This window comes from Peromyscus maniculatus, chromosome 5 (assembly GCF_049852395.1).
Source record: "Peromyscus maniculatus bairdii isolate BWxNUB_F1_BW_parent chromosome 5, HU_Pman_BW_mat_3.1, whole genome shotgun sequence".
NCBI lineage: Eukaryota > Metazoa > Chordata > Mammalia > Rodentia > Cricetidae > Peromyscus > Peromyscus maniculatus.
In genome coordinates this window covers 134,927,950-134,943,371 of record NC_134856.1, presented here as the reverse complement: position 1 = coordinate 134,943,371, position 15,422 = coordinate 134,927,950, and the positions used below count along the sequence as shown (strand labels likewise).

At 47.2% G+C, this 15,422-nt stretch overlaps 1 pseudogene; it reads right to left on the bottom strand.

Annotated features, from left to right (window-relative positions):
• The window catches only part of LOC102903085 (large ribosomal subunit protein uL10 pseudogene), a 37,598-nt pseudogene extending 24,451 nt beyond the window's left edge, over positions 1-13,147 (bottom strand).
• Positions 13,148-15,422: the final 2,275 nt, after the last annotated feature.

Below are 15,422 nucleotides of genomic sequence, written 5' to 3'. Positions count from 1 at the left end.
TCTCTATGGGGCCATTTTCTTTCAAACCACCACACTACCCAATCTGGTCTGGGTGGCCAGGATTACCAAGGGTGGTCTTGGCTGCTGCCTAAGCCACCTTGGGGTCATAAGTGCCCTTCAGGAGCCATTTGACCACCAAATGTAGGTCATTGCAGATCACAGAAGGATCAGAGGCAATCCTTGGTGATAGGGTAATTATAATTCTGCATAATGATAGGAGAGTAAAGTTTGTCAAAGTTCCTTAAAACACAGATTAGAAGGGTAGCAGGTTTACTAGTCTTATTATCCAGTCAGTCTGTCCATTAGGTCACCCCAAATTCAGACCACAGAAGACATACAACAAGGAAACAAGTGTAGCAAGAGTCCCCATAGAGCTTTGCAGCTGGTTTGATTCTGGAGTGTTAGCACCTGGGCCTTGATCTGCATTTTGTTACTGCTACCTTCTGTTTGAAGTATGGAAATCTTATCTGAGTGCTTCCTAAGAGGTTCAAAGCCTATGTAAAACTTGGTTGAAGAAGAACTGAGAAGTTCTGTGGCTGAAAATTGCTTTGGCATTGGTCTCCTCTGTGGAGCTTCAGATAAGAGGTTTTGGTAAGCAGAAATTGACTTGCTAAGGTGTAAATTATATCACAATAGAAAAGCCCTTTGCAAAGCCACACTCAGACAGTTCTCCAGAAGCTGACTCCCCTGTAGCTGTAAAGGTTAAAAATCATCCTAGAGTGACCCTGTTTCTTCCATGGACCTACGTCGACTGACACAGCACATGACCTGATACAGCAGACAAGCAAAACACAGAACAATTCACAGGGGACCAAGAACCAGGCACCAAAAGACTAGTCAGGAAGTGTTATTGCCCTGGAGTTCATGTGCCTTGCCTGGAACCTCACTGCCCCCAAATGAGATCCCACCAGAACCAGTATCAGATGTCACAGAAGGAGACACCTTACTATGACTTACCAATGGAGACCTCCTCAGACAGATATTTGCTGATTTCTTTTTGTCTTGGCCATTTGCCTTGGTAGTCTGTAGATCTGAAAGCATATACCTGGATCTTGGAACTTCCTCAAGGTGTGCATCCCAAAGGAAGCAGCACTTTGGGCCCCAGATTCCCTGGGGGAAGGGTCCCCAAAGTTGGGTTGAGGTCTTATCTCACTGGAGCCTCCCGATGTTAATCCCACCAACTGAGAGTAAAGACTACCACCCCAATTTTTGGTGAATTGAGCAAGCTTTACTTTTGTACAGGGCTGTTTCCCTAAAGCAGGATTTGAAAAAACAGTGATGGGGAAACTTTTAGGCCTCTTTTTTAGGGAAAAAGTGCAGGCTGGGGATTTCCAGAGGAATTTGGTAATGTAAAGACTTGGCAAGTGAATTATAAAAGCAGACAGCACATAAGATTATTTGACAGACTATCTTGACAGAATATCTCAAGACTCCTTGGCAGAATATCTTATCTTATGAGGGTAGAGTTCATGGAAGAGTCAAATTCCACAAGATAGGGAATATGTCATATTCCAGGAATAGATTAATCTCTGGTCAAACTTAAGTTTTTCAGTAAATAGAAATGAACTTATTTTGACCTTGTAATAAGATGGTTTCTAATCTTAAAATGGGATTAGACAGGCCTATCAGTTAAAAAAAAATCACAGGAAAAAAACATTGAATGAGCCACAAGAGAACAGAAACAGCTAATAAAATAAGGAAGTCATACGAGATATGAAAGAACTCAATAAGGAGCAGGAAAAACAAAAGAAAAAACAAACTGAAATACTGGAAAATATGCTATGAAAAGCTCAGTAATAGAACTGATGGAAGAGAAGACAGAATATTTGAGTTTGAAGATAAGGTTGAAGAACCAGAATATGCCAACAACTATAAATATAAATTAATTAAAAGATAGTAATGAGAACTTTTCAGATTGAGCACTATTAAAAGGCCATATTTAAAAATTATGGGATAAAAAAATGGTGAAGAATTTCATTATAAAGGCATAAAAATAATTTCAACAAAATCACAGAAGAAAAATCCCCTAAATGTGGGGAAAGGATGTCAATCCAGATACAGGAGTCATTTAGAAAACCAAATAGACAAGACTAGAAAAGAGCTTCCCTTTGCCATATTGTAAATAGACCGCTAAATACACAGAACAAAGACAGGGTTTTGAAGGAGAGAAACACAAAGCTACATATGAAGGCAGGCCCCTCAGATTAGCAACAGAGTTCTCAACAGAAACATCAAAAGCCAGGAGAGCTGGGGATGATGCTTTTCAAAATTTAAAAGACAGCAACTGCCAACCCAGATTACTGTACTCAGCTAAACTATTTGTCATAAGTGGAAGAGAAAGTAAAATCTGCTATGATAAAAGCCAGTTTAAGAATTTTGTGCCTAGTAAGTCAGCTTTCCAGAGGATGCTGGAAGGAATTCCTTGGGCTGAAGAGAAAGACAAACACATTCATGAGGCACAAAGAGGAATTCACCACTCTTGAATAATAGATAAGCAAGAGAGGAATAGGAAAAACACTAAACACTGAAAATTAACAAAATGACAGGACATAATGACACACCTTTAAATAGTAACTGATTGGTAAAGGTGTGGGGGTTTGAATGAAAATGCCCCCCATAGCCTCATAGAGAGTGGCACTATTAGGAAGTATGACCTTGTTGGAGTAGGTGTGGCCTTGGAGAAAGTATATCACTGGGGATGGGCTTTGAGATTTCAGATGCTCAAGCCAGGCCTAGTTTCTCTATTTGCTGCCTGCCTATCCAGATATAGAACTCTCAGTTCCTTCTCCAGCACCATGTCTGCCTGTGTGCTGTTGTGCCTCCAGCATGACACTAATGAACTAAACCTCTGAAACTGTAAGCCAGCCCAATTAAATGTTTTCCTTTATAAGAGTTGTCATGGTCACAGTGTCTCTTCACAGCAATAGAAAGCCTAACTAAGATAAAGGGTTAAGTCCCTCATCAAAGGACACACATTAGCAGATTGAACTAAAAGACAGGGCCCATCTATCTATTGACTGCAAGAAATGCATATTGCCATAAAAGACAGCATTTTATGATATTAGGTAAATCTACCTTCTTGAAGGGTGGTCTTAGCGAGGTGATTGACAGCCCAACTTCACTCTTATATTCTGCATAGCTTTGAATGATAGATCTCCATCAGAGGCCAGAGGAAATAGCTTTTCCTTAACGAGGGTCAGCAGAGCTCTGATCAAAGCTGCTGTTACAGGACAAGTAGAGTGTAGCAAAGCAGCAGAGACAGTGAGAAGTTTTAGATGCTGGCTGATAACAAGCTTGTAGCTACTGGGCTGGTGGACGCTAGTGATCAGGGAAGTTAGTACATCCTAAAGGTTTAACTGAGGGTTGAAAGGATGTTAGGTTAGACACAGAGATGTGCAGGGAATGGAAACTATGGGGACTGAAGACAGCTCATTATCATTTGACCCTGGATCTGTAACTTTTCAACTCCCCACACTGACAAAGTTCTCATCAGTCAACCAGTCTTGTAGAATCCTTAACATATAGGTGTGACTTTTTCCCCCTGGGAACTTCAGTTCACAGTACTAAGGACTTGAGAAGTTTACAGTCTTTGGGAAGTACTTAGCCAGTGAATTTCTGTGTCTCCAAACTGGCCACAACATTGAAACTTAAATCCATTTCAGGCATTTTGCTTGCATTTATTGAATAAATGCATGTTTACAGTTAGTTTTTTTTTTTAAAAAAGGGATGTGTATTCAGAATGTTTTAACATTTCTTTTTGAGGAAATTTCCTAATGGGCATGAGAAGAAAGACAGAGAGACAGACAGACAAACCAACCTAGGAATTAAGCTGCTTTCTTCTTAGCTACTGCCTTTCACAGGAAAAGCAAAAGAAGAAGAATTTCCTGCCCATAAGTCAAATTAACCCCTTTGGTTACCATAGCACCCCCTTCCCCTGAATTGATATCTCCTTATGCCACATTTTTTTTTACCTTTTAGAAAATGCCAGAAATGATTAGAAAGGAGACAAAGAGAATGGCCTGGCCATCCTGAAAGGTAAAGGCACCACAGCATTGAATTCAATCACCCCTTTTAAGATGCAAATAGATTCCCATTGAGTCTACCTTCCATGCATAATTAAATAAAAACTCAGGATAAATGAAGCGCTGATGCAGAAATAAAGGCACAAAATTTCTCAAGTACGCTCTCCTCAGAAGCCAACTAGCTGTCTTCCCCATAGCCTCAGTTGTTTTCTTTAAAACCTGGTCCATATTCCCAGGGGAAATTCCTTTTTCAATTATTGTTCTGCCCAAGCTGAAAGCAAAACCACCATTTCCCTTTCATTAACACCATCTTTATCATTCAGGACCAGACAGACTTGTGTTTCCCACTTGAGAAAAGAAATCATGGTTCACATTTTCACCCATTGCATCCTGTGTATCAGGCACTGTGCCAGGCTGTCTCCATGCATTACATCATCTTGTCCTCCCCACAGCCATGCAAGGTGGGCTCTTGCTCTTACTATTTTGTTTTACAGGTGAGCAGCCTGAGACTTGCCCAGGTTGTCCATCACTCAGCTAATGCCAAAGCCAGAATTTGGGTTCAAAGTGCTGACCCACAGGGCACAATGTATAGAATCCTATAAGCAGCGGCATAGGGACTCAAGTCTACCTAAAAAAATGTCTAATTGAGGCATGAGGCCCTGGGCCCAATCTCCAGCCCTGCAAAAAAGTACAGTGAACACACAAGGATTGAATACACTCAAGGTGTATGATGAGATGATTTCATGGTATGTATGTGCATGTTGTCCTGTGTCTGGGTTGCAGAGTTTTTGTGGACCCTGAGATCCCAGAAGCAGAACCATACACAGGGTAACAGAAATAAATGGATGACTAGATACCACTGCAATTAAAGGGCATGTAGGGGGAGTAAAAGCATTTGTGCTTTGGAATCTAGTCACAGTCAGGCCTTGGCTTTACAGTGGACTGCTGTATAGCTATTCTCCCCAAATAGAAGCATTTCCTCCCTGGAGAGAGAAGCTGTGAAGTGGATGCCGATGGACCATCAGAGATCTTGCCTGTCCTCTGAACAAAAACTTCATTACATAATGCTACCCCTTGAATGTTTCATAGATTCAGAAAACCATCTAGACAACAAGTAAAAATAGTGATTGGAGAGCTGGAACAAAAATACCACATGAGTGGGGAAAAAGACATCCCCAGGAGTCATAAGACTGTTGCATAAAAGTTTCAGCACAAGGGGTGAGCTCCCTCCATATGAGTTATTAGCCAGGGAGGTACAATTTGCTCATACAAAATATCACCATTGGTATTGGGTGCCTCCCGGAACTAGATGGTAAGTCCCTATTGTTGAAGACACTGCATTTTGGTATAGTGCTACAAGGTACACTGAAGTCTGCTGGGGAAGAATTGTTATTGACAATCCTTCCCAATTGTGGATCCTGCATGCTACATTACCAACATGCAAGGCAAGATGTGTCTGATGATTCAATAGTGGCACAGCTGTTACGGTTGCAACTCACTGCTTTCCTGTTGAATGTTAAGATCCGCTCTATAGAAAGAAACTCATGATTAGTACTACAAGATAAAAACTTGCGGCTAAGAAGGCCACAGGCTCCATTAGGGAAGCTGATATAGTTTTGTTAAGTAGGTGTGATGTACCTTGGAGGTGAGGTGGCAATGAGCCAGAGGATGTCTAGATGGCAGTGATCCATAAGTCGGGAATCAGGATCATGAGGTGCAAGAGAAACTGGGATTCTGAGTAGTAAAAGAGCTTATAGGAGCCTCTCACTGAGGCTCCTGGGGCAGGCCATTGTCACATGCCAATGACATTTCTAAACATGAAGTGGCTCCTGGGTGACATAGTGAGATCCTGTGTAAAGAGTCTTTCTTTTGACTTCCAGCTCCCAAATAGTGACGTGGAAGCTTATTAATTGTGAAAGCTTGGCCTTAGCTTAGGCTTGTTCCCAATTAGCTCTTATAAGTTAAATTAACCCATTTATACAATCTATGCTCTGCCATGTGGTTTGTTACCTCTCCTCATACTGTACGTCTGACTCCCTCGTGTCTCGATGGCGAATTCCACTATTTTGCTTCCAGAGTTCTTATCTCTCCCTGGAAGTCCCGCCTATTTTTTTCCTGTTTAGCTATTGGCCACTCAGCTCTTTATTAAACCAATCAGAAGGTGCTTTAGCAGAGACACATCTTCACAGTGTGCAAAAAAGATTATCCCACAACAACCCTATCTCAAAACAGGTAAACTCCCAGATCCCTCCCTCCATTGCCCTGGTTTTAGCTTCAAGAGTGATTTCCTTTGGTCAGTGGACACTGACAAATTGTAGCACCATTAGGAGTGTGATAAGTACTTGGGATAATGAGGTCTAGCTTTCTGGATGGTGAGAGGCTACTTGGAGGGGCACCAGGGTGCCCCAGGCAAGTACCTTAGCCTGACTACTAGGCATGTAACATGACTGAGGACATCTTGGGCTTTCCAGCAACCACATGCAGCTCCTGGCATGAGTATAGGTGAACCCTAGCCAGCCACAGGATCTGGAGGAACAGGTGCCTCTTGAAGGAAGTGACTGTAATGGTTTGTTGTGCAGCAATGGACAGTGATTGTCCGTGTACCAGAATAAGAACCTTAAAAGGAGAAAAGATGCTTCTCGAAACCTCACACTGACATCCACCAAAGAGCAGAGAGCAGGCGCACACTCCGAATAGAGCCCACTGTGGGGCTCCAGATAGCACTGGATCTTTCAAGGCTCTATTCATGTGCAATGCTCTCCAAACCGTGTCTGTGCTGCAGAGCTGTGGGCTCACGGACGGCCCCAGGACATCTTGGTTGTTAATGTGGGGACAGAGGCTGACACTGGTGGAAGGGAGGCTGAGGGCTGGGCCTGGAAGAGGATGGCGGTGGCCGGTAACCAGGATGCCCTACCCTGTGTTTTCTCTGTCTCTGGTAGATCTTGGATTTGTCATGATCCCCACCTGTGAGGTGGGGATTTCTACAGCAGCCATTCACAGGCTTGTGGGAGATGAAATGAAGTGTTCTCTCTGGGGAAAATGGCATCTCAATGAACGAACCGACTTTCTACAGAATGGGGCTCATTGGTGGGTGCGATTTATGTGAGAGAACACGTGTCAATAAGTCAGCTCAGTGCTGGACCAAGCATCACTGTGTGGGCCTTAATCTGCTCCGGACGGAGCATTGCCAAAGTTCCTGAAAGACTTCTGCTGTGTTCCTGTCACTAGAAGCTCTCAGCCAGAGCTGCATCTCAAAATAGGTCCCCAGAGCTTAAAATTCCAGTCCCCAGCCCATCCTGCCACACAGAAAGGTTTGGAAGGGGACAGAGTGCTGGGCCCCTTTAATCCCCTCTAGATGAACATGGAGTGAGATTAGGGATTGAAAGTGTGCTGTCTATAACACCACAAGTGCTCCGATGCTCAGCAGACTTTTGACGATGTCCCCACTGCTGTCACTCTCTGTCCTTGTCCCTCCAGACCCTCCCTCTCTGGCTTCATTCCCAGGTCTGTCTCCTCCTTCCAGCTTTTGCTGGGTGGACTCGGTTAAGCACCTGGGGATTCCTTTGTTCCTCGCGTTAGGTTCACAACACACTGCTTCTCTTTGTAGAAGCCCTACCTCCCACAGCAGCTTCCTCTTCCTCCCCTCCTTCCTCCTCTGCTACAAAACCATCCCCCACCAGTACCCCCCTTCCTTGAGTCCTCCTGGCCTGTGTGGCCTGCCCTGTCCTCACCCACTCACTGCCCTTAAGGCCTCCCACCCCCACCCTTCCTTACCCCACATGGCCTGCCTCCTCTCTGACAGTGGATTCCCAGCCTCTCCTTTCTAGTCTGACTGAAATTATTATTCAGAGTGTGTATCACAAGGTTGGCCCCTTTTTATTTCAATAGAACTGGTATTTTCCTCTCTATTTTTAGTCCTAAAAAGCTGTTCTCTCCTCTTACCATCCTCCTCGGAGATGCTACTTTTGTAGCAGGATTTTCATTATCAGAACAGAGCACAATCTACTACAAAAATGGAAGAGAGAGGCCTTGGCTCATGTCTGCTGTCAGCCCTGTTGGATCTGGGCTCTGGAGGCAGCAGGGATGCTTTTCCATTTGCATGTCATGGGGGTGGGAGCCAAGGGGCAGAGTGACACAGAGGACACTGGCCCACAGTCCCCTGTGAACTCTTAATGTTTAGACTGCTTGGTGGAACTGATTGTCCCACATTACAGATGAGGGAACAGGCTCAGAGAGCCAAATGGGCGGGTCTCATACCACAAAAGCAGTGCCAGTGCCGGACGCTGAAGACAGCCCAGAGCTGAGGGTGAAGCCATGCTGTCTCCTGGAGTTCAGCGCCCCCAGGACCTCCTCCCCAAGCTGCACGGTGCTGCTCTGCTCTCCAGGCCTTTGCCCGATGCCGCCTTTCCCTAAAAGCACAGTTCTCTTCCTGCAGGTTTCTGCTCCTGCTGAAGTGACTCATTAGTGACAACTCCGTCCAAGGGGGCACACCCACCCCGTCTCTGTGCCCGACAAGGTTACTGCTCATTTTCTGTCAGCACAGTCAGCACAGAAGGAAGGTCAGGGCCTGGACCACTCTAGTCCTGGGTGTGACCTTGCCTTTCTCCTACCTTTACTGAGACCCCCTTGACAATGTACCCCCAAAGAAATGCACACAGAGAGGACAAGTCCATCCTGCCCATGGACTCCAAGCCAGGGCATCTTTTCAACAGCTGGAGGGATCCCATCTCTTCCCGAGCATCCAGGACCACCTGCGCACAAGGCCTGGAAGAGCTAGGGTCCATGCTTGGGGCTAGCCTGCTGCCTCTGGTCACTGGCAGACAGCTAGCTCCTGGAAGCGCCCAGCGTCAGCAATGGAATCCTGCAGGCAATGCTGCTCTCTGGCGTCCCCTCACAGTACTGCTGTTCCCTTCTGGCCTGGAGCTCGGATAGCAAAGCCTGGCTCAGGTCTGACAAGGAAGCTCTGAGACAGATGTTGCTTCTGTCATTGTCTGTGGACAGCTCAACTAGAGGAGGAGCTGTGATTGGCTCAGCAACTCCAGGGAGTGAGCAGGGGAACTGAGAACCCCTCTTCAGGGCTGTCCCCAAGCCAGCCCGAGCTGGGGTCTCTATGCACTCTTTCAGAAGGACCAAAGATTTGAGTGCTTGGTGCTCAGAAACCTGAACCTGAATACCAGTGCCTTCTAGAAAAATCTCAGAAGGAGAAGTTGAAAATGAATAAAGATTGTGTATAAACCCATAGATTCCTACTGTCGACTACTTTGAGTGGAATCTGTCTTTTGAGCCTATCTATGTATTTATTATAAAATTGGGTTTAGAATATACAGAGGAGATTGTGTGTGTGTGTGTGTGTGTGTGAACACACCTGGAGGACAGGCTGACCTTGGGCTTTGTTCCTGGAGTTATCCAACTTGTTATCTGATCCACAGTCTCTTATTGGCCAGGGACTCCCCACTTAGGCCAGGTTGGCTGCCAGTGAGCCCCAGAGATCTGCTGGGCCTCTGTCTCCTCAGTTCTGGCTTACAAGTGATTACCAGCCACCACACCCAGCTCTTTATGTGGGTCCTGGGGATCGAACTCAGGTCCTCATGGCTTCATTGTACTTTATCTCTTCAACCTCAGACTCACAGAGATCCACCTGTTTCTGTCTCCCAAGTGCTAAGAACAAAGGTGTGCACTACTGTTTCTACTATAAACTTATTTTTTAATAGCAACCAACATGCCCTGATTTCAAGAAACGGGAAGTAGAGGAAAACCAAAAACAGAACTCAGCCAGTCCTAGCACCCGGCTCTGCCTTTCTTCCCAGCTTAGCTCATACTTGTGACAGTCAACTGTAATCTACCTATTTTTCTATGTTGCAAAACTTTAAATAATACGAAAGGACTTGCGTTCTAACATCTCTGATTATCCCCACAGCAGAACATGCCTATTATTTTTTGCTAGGAAAGATCTCACCACCTTCTGGAAACATCCTCCAACCTCTCTCTTCCCCCTTTCCCCAACATACTCAGTTCCTGGGAGAAGCCACATTCTGCCCAGAGTGTGAGGGTGTATTTCTGTGGGATTGCTTTGTAGGACTGAAATAGTTAAAAAAAGAGGCACGCTAGTTTTATAAATTTTGACAGATACTGTCAAACTCTTGCAGAAAAATTGTCAAACCTTGCACTCTGCAGTTGAGTGTGCCTGTTTTCCAGTAGGGCTGCAGACAAAATGTTGTGAAACTCTAGCTCAGAGTATTGAACATGCACTGTGCCGAGCAGCATGCTATGAGAACCTCACTGTCACCCAGAGAAGGAAGTACTGTCTTCGGGAATGGTGGGTTAAAGAGCTTGGCCTGCCGCAATTTAAGGAACCGAGCTGAACTGAAGCCAGGAGTTCCAGCCATAGCCTGAATTCTCTCAGGCAGTGGTTCTCAGGCCTGTGTCTATCAGCATCCTCGTGTGTGTGTGTGTGTGTGTGTGTGTGTGTGTGTGTGTGTGTGTGTGTGTGTGTGTGTATGTGTGTGTGTGTGTGTGTGTGTGAGAGAGAGAGAGAGAGAGAGAGACAGAGACAGAGACAGAGAGACAGAGAGAGAGATATATAGAGAGAGGCTGGCTGGGTCCACCTAAAGTATCTGAGTCAAGAATCGTAGAGTGGCTTGAGAATGGGCAGTTCTCCAGTGATGGGATAGATACTGTGTTTCAGGGACCACTCTGACAACCATTGGTCCTATTGCCCCACTATGGGACAAAGCCATGCTAAACTTTGGCTTTGACTGGGTGTGCACTGAAACTGTGTATCCATCTGAACAGACCCTTCCTGGTCTTCTGAATGTTTCAGGTAAGGTCTGTGGTGATCTCATTTCCTATTTTTGGAATGTTATGTGTTGTGTACACTTCTTACTGTGGTGTGTGCGTGTGTGCATGTGTATGTGTGTATGTGTGTTTGTGCATGTGGAGGCCAGAGGTGGACTTGGAGTATCTTTCCTTGGTTGCTCTCCACATTTATTCTTTGAGACGGGGGTCTCTCACCCAATTTAAAGCTCACTGATTAAGTTAGGCTGGTCAGCCAATTTGATTCAAGGACCTTCCTGCCTAGCTGCCTCCTCGGCACTGGGGTTATAGGCACAGCCTACCTCAACTGGCTCTTTATGTGGGTTCTGGGATCAGGACTCAGAATCTCATGCTTGTATGGTAGGGACTTCGCTGACCGAGCCATCTCCCTAGCCTTGGAATTTTTTTCTTGCTTCATGATTTTTTTTTTGGTCGTTATCACTTCCTTATGATCATTCTTACATGGAGACAATGATCATGGGAACCCTTGGGGGACTTTCTATGGGGACTGTAGAGTGCTGTGCCATGGCCAGTTACATTGTAATACAGATGGGGAGGCCGAGGCAGCGCAGAGCACCTTGGAGTTTGGCAGATAGGGGTCAAGATGGAGGTCAGCGACCCAGTGGCACTAGACATGTCGTCTTAGTCAGGGTTACGGTTGCTGCAATGAAGCACCATGACCAAAAAACACGTTGAGGAGAGAGGGATTTATTTGGCCTACACTTCCATGTTGCTGTTCACCACCAAAAGAAATCAGGGCAGGATCCTGGAGGCAGGAGTTGATGCAGAGGCCATGGAGGGGTGCTGCTTACTGGCCTGCTTCACATGGCTTGCTCAGCCTACTTTCTTATAGAACCCAGGACCACCAGCCCAGGGATGGCACCACCCACATTGGGCTGGGCCCTCCCCTGTTGATCACTAATTGAGAAAATGCCGTACAGCTGGATCTCATGGAGGCATTTCCTCAGCGGAGGCTCCTTCCTGATGACTCTGGTTTGTGTGAAGTCAACAGAAAACCAGTCAGTACACATGCCAATCACTTCTCAGTCTCACATCTCCTTGGAAAGCATAGTATGTGCTCCAGAGTTAAACAGACCATGCAGATCACCTCTAACTCTATCCTCCTCCAGAAGAGGCTGGATTTGGACCAATCTGATGGTCAATACGGCCCCTCCTCCAGATCCCCAGGGATAATACACCTTCTCAGCTGTTCCCAGATTAATGTTGTCCCATTTTAGTGAAGGTAACCACTGAATAAACTGCCTGGCGGTTTTCTGATCTGTCTATGAGAGCTTCCATCAACAAAGAGGGTGAGAAGAATCATCCTGCAAGAATGCAGGAAAGTGGCAGGTCTTAGGTGGAAAAGAGGGCGTCCCATCCACCCCCCATGACAGAAATTAGCAAGGGAACCATGGGGCCTGAATGAGAGATCAAGACAGAAAAGGTACCTCCTATGTCCACCATGAAGGTGATGGATGTGCCTGATACCCGGAGCCTTACCATAGGCTCAGTAAGGGTGATGGGAGTCTCCTGAGTCTGGAGTACTGCCAGTCCTCCACCAGGCTAAGGCACTCCAAGGTCGGAAGAGTCTCAGATACCTGCCCTGGTGGGGTTGGAGCTCCGTGGTATGGCACAGAGGATGAGCCCACATGGGGGCACTTGGACTTCCAGTGGCCAGACTGCCGGCAGACAGGGCATGGCCTGATGGGTGGCTGAGGACTGGGGCAGCCTCGGGACCACATTTGAAGCAGGTCCCTGGTGAGCTGACTTTGGCTGGGCCCTGGTGGGATGGAGCCTGGTGGACTTCCCTTGTTCCCTCTGTGGAAAGGCCGCTGGCCTCAGGGCAACTGCCAAGGCCTGAGCTTGGGGTACAGCCTTCTGTTGGAGCTGAGCATGACAGGGAGACTCAGCCCCTCCTCTCAGGCTTTAAAAACCTTAAAAGCCATTTTCACCCATCCCTGCGTGGAGACCATCCTCAGCCTCTTTTAGTTTCTTTCTAATATCTGGCGATAACTGAGGAATAAAATGGGTAGCCAGGGCCGAGGCTCCTGCTGGGGAGGCTGGGTCAAGGTGGGTTGAATCGTATTGATTCATGGTCTCTTGTAATCGTTTTAGAAAAATAGCTGGATTTTTATCAGCTTGCTCTGTAATCTTGTGAAGCTCATAAAAATTGACCACTTTGTTCAAGACTGTCTCCATACCCTGAAGGAGGCAGTGGACCACGAGGTCCCTCCCCGGGAGCCATTTTGACCTGGTTGGTAGTGACAGTTGGGTTCCATGGCTGGCACTGCCATGTCACCCACAGGGACCATATTGTCCTCTAGGTGAGTCTGGTCTGCATACTGCCTGGCCACTCCTGAACCCATCCCAGCTCCTAGGGAGTGAGAGCGGAGGCCTGGATGACATAAAGGTCATGCCAGGTCAGGTCATAGGCTTGGGGAAGCCAATGAACATCTTGATATAGGCAGAAGGATTAGCAGAAAAGGAGCCTAACCACTTTTCAATCTGTGAGAGGTCCCGAAGGGAGAAAGGGACCTGGACTCAAACAATCCCCTCAGCTCCGGCCACCCCTTCGAGGGGGCAGAGTAGGGCAGGGGTCTGCTGAGACCATGTATGAGAAGCCATGGGGGAGGATTCAGGGGGAGCAGGCCAGTGTGTGGACAGGGACCAGGGTGCGGGCTGTGGCACTGTAGAAGGGGGAGGGGGAAGTAGGGCCTGTGGTGATAAAGAAGGAAGGGGCAGGAGGAGGAGGGAGAGGAGAGGGAGGTGGGTAAGGGGGAGGAGGTTGGCCCTCGACCTTTGTCAGGAAGGGGGAGGGAAGGGAGGGAGGGAAGGGGGAGGGGTGAGTAAAGGGGTGAAGGCTGGCCAGTAGGTGGAGCACATGGCTGTGTAGGAGGGAGAGGGGCAGGCAGGGTTGGGTGGGGAAGGGCAGGGGTGCCAGTGACTCAGGTGGCTCCATCAGGGCGGAGGACACAGAGTCCAAGGCCCCAGATGAAAGGGCGTCCTGAGGCACCACAACCCCAGCCAACAAGACCTGCCCTGCCGAGCACTGGCTACAGAAGGAGGGATGTGAGCACAGAACCCCCCAACCCTGGATGTAAGGGAGTTCAGACAATCTGTCCATAGGCGGAGAAAACTTCTCTCCATCACGGAGGATGTAAAAGTCAAGAGCGCCCTCCGGTGGCCATTTAGACTGTTTAGCTGGAGTGTGCTGAGGTTAGGGTACAGAACAAAAGAAAACTAGGCGTTTTGGGTGTATGATGTGCGACAGGCCCCAGATTGGATAACTTTTGCAGCAGATACCCCAGGGGTGACTGAGCATCCGGTTTAGACCTGGCGCTGCCCGTTTCCAAGCCTGTGCTGGAGACCTAAGACTAGGGTGAGAGTAAGACTGGATAGCCTGGAATTGAGCAGCGGGGGAAAGGGAGCCTGTGGGAGGATGTCTCTGAACCCAAGAACAGACTGTCTCTGCTCCAGAATGGAATGCGCTTGGCAGGGGATTCCTGGGGTCCCCAGGCCTGGAAGAGGTACCTGGTACCTCTTTAGGTGGTGGCTGAGAAACGGACTTAACCCAAGTCGAAAGCTGATTGTGTCTGGTGGAAAGAAAGATGGAGAAGAGCAGCCTCCCCATGTGGCCTTTTTCTGCCCCCCACAACTCCATTATAAGTAAGCTGTGAACTGAAAAAGTATAACAGCAGGTATATTGAGCAAAGCAACTCCCGGGCAGGTTCTCCAGTCCCAGAGATGGAGGCCAGAGAAGTTGCATGCCCAGCCCAGGGCAGGAAAGGTTTATAGACTGTAGGTGAGGGGTGATGATGCGTCCACCACAAGCTGGGTTTGTGCCCAAGTATGGTCAAAGCTGAGCACTTAGGTGGGGACTTGGGTGGCTGGCAACTTTAAGCGAGGAAGCTGCAGGCAAGAATGTGGAACTGGGCTTTTTGGTGTCTTTTTCTTTTGTTTGGAGACTGTTTGCTGGTGGGGTTTGGAGAGACAGGAATAGGACTTTCTGGACCATGCAAGGGTGAGCCGGAGGCTCCAGCTGAGCAACCTCTCTCCCAGCAGGGCCTAGTTCAGTCTGGTCATGTCCACTTTGGACTCTCCCACATATTTATAATAAACTTTCTCCTCCACCATACCTAGGAGCAGTCATGTCCTTTCCTTTCCTTTTTATCATTCAGAAACCTTTTAAACAATGTCAACGATGTGGCAGGAACCATGATAACTTCTGCATGGGGGTTAGCTTTAATATTTGTAGCTACTCTAAGAGGTAGCACCAATTACTTTCTCCAGACACCATTCAAATACCACATTCAAAACATACACACACACACACACACACACACATACACACACACACACACACACAAGTTCACAGTGTTAGTTTGAATTTGGTACATTCTTCAAAGGTCCATCTGTTCAAAGTCAGGTGGCATTGCTGGGAAGTGGTGGAACCTATAAAATACATGGTCTAGTTGGGAGGTCTTTAGGTCATTGGGGACATGCTGCTGAAAGGGACTATGGAGCCTTCTATCTTTTTCTCTGCATTTCCTGGTTACTTCAGCAGCCTTACCCTGACACCACGAGCCC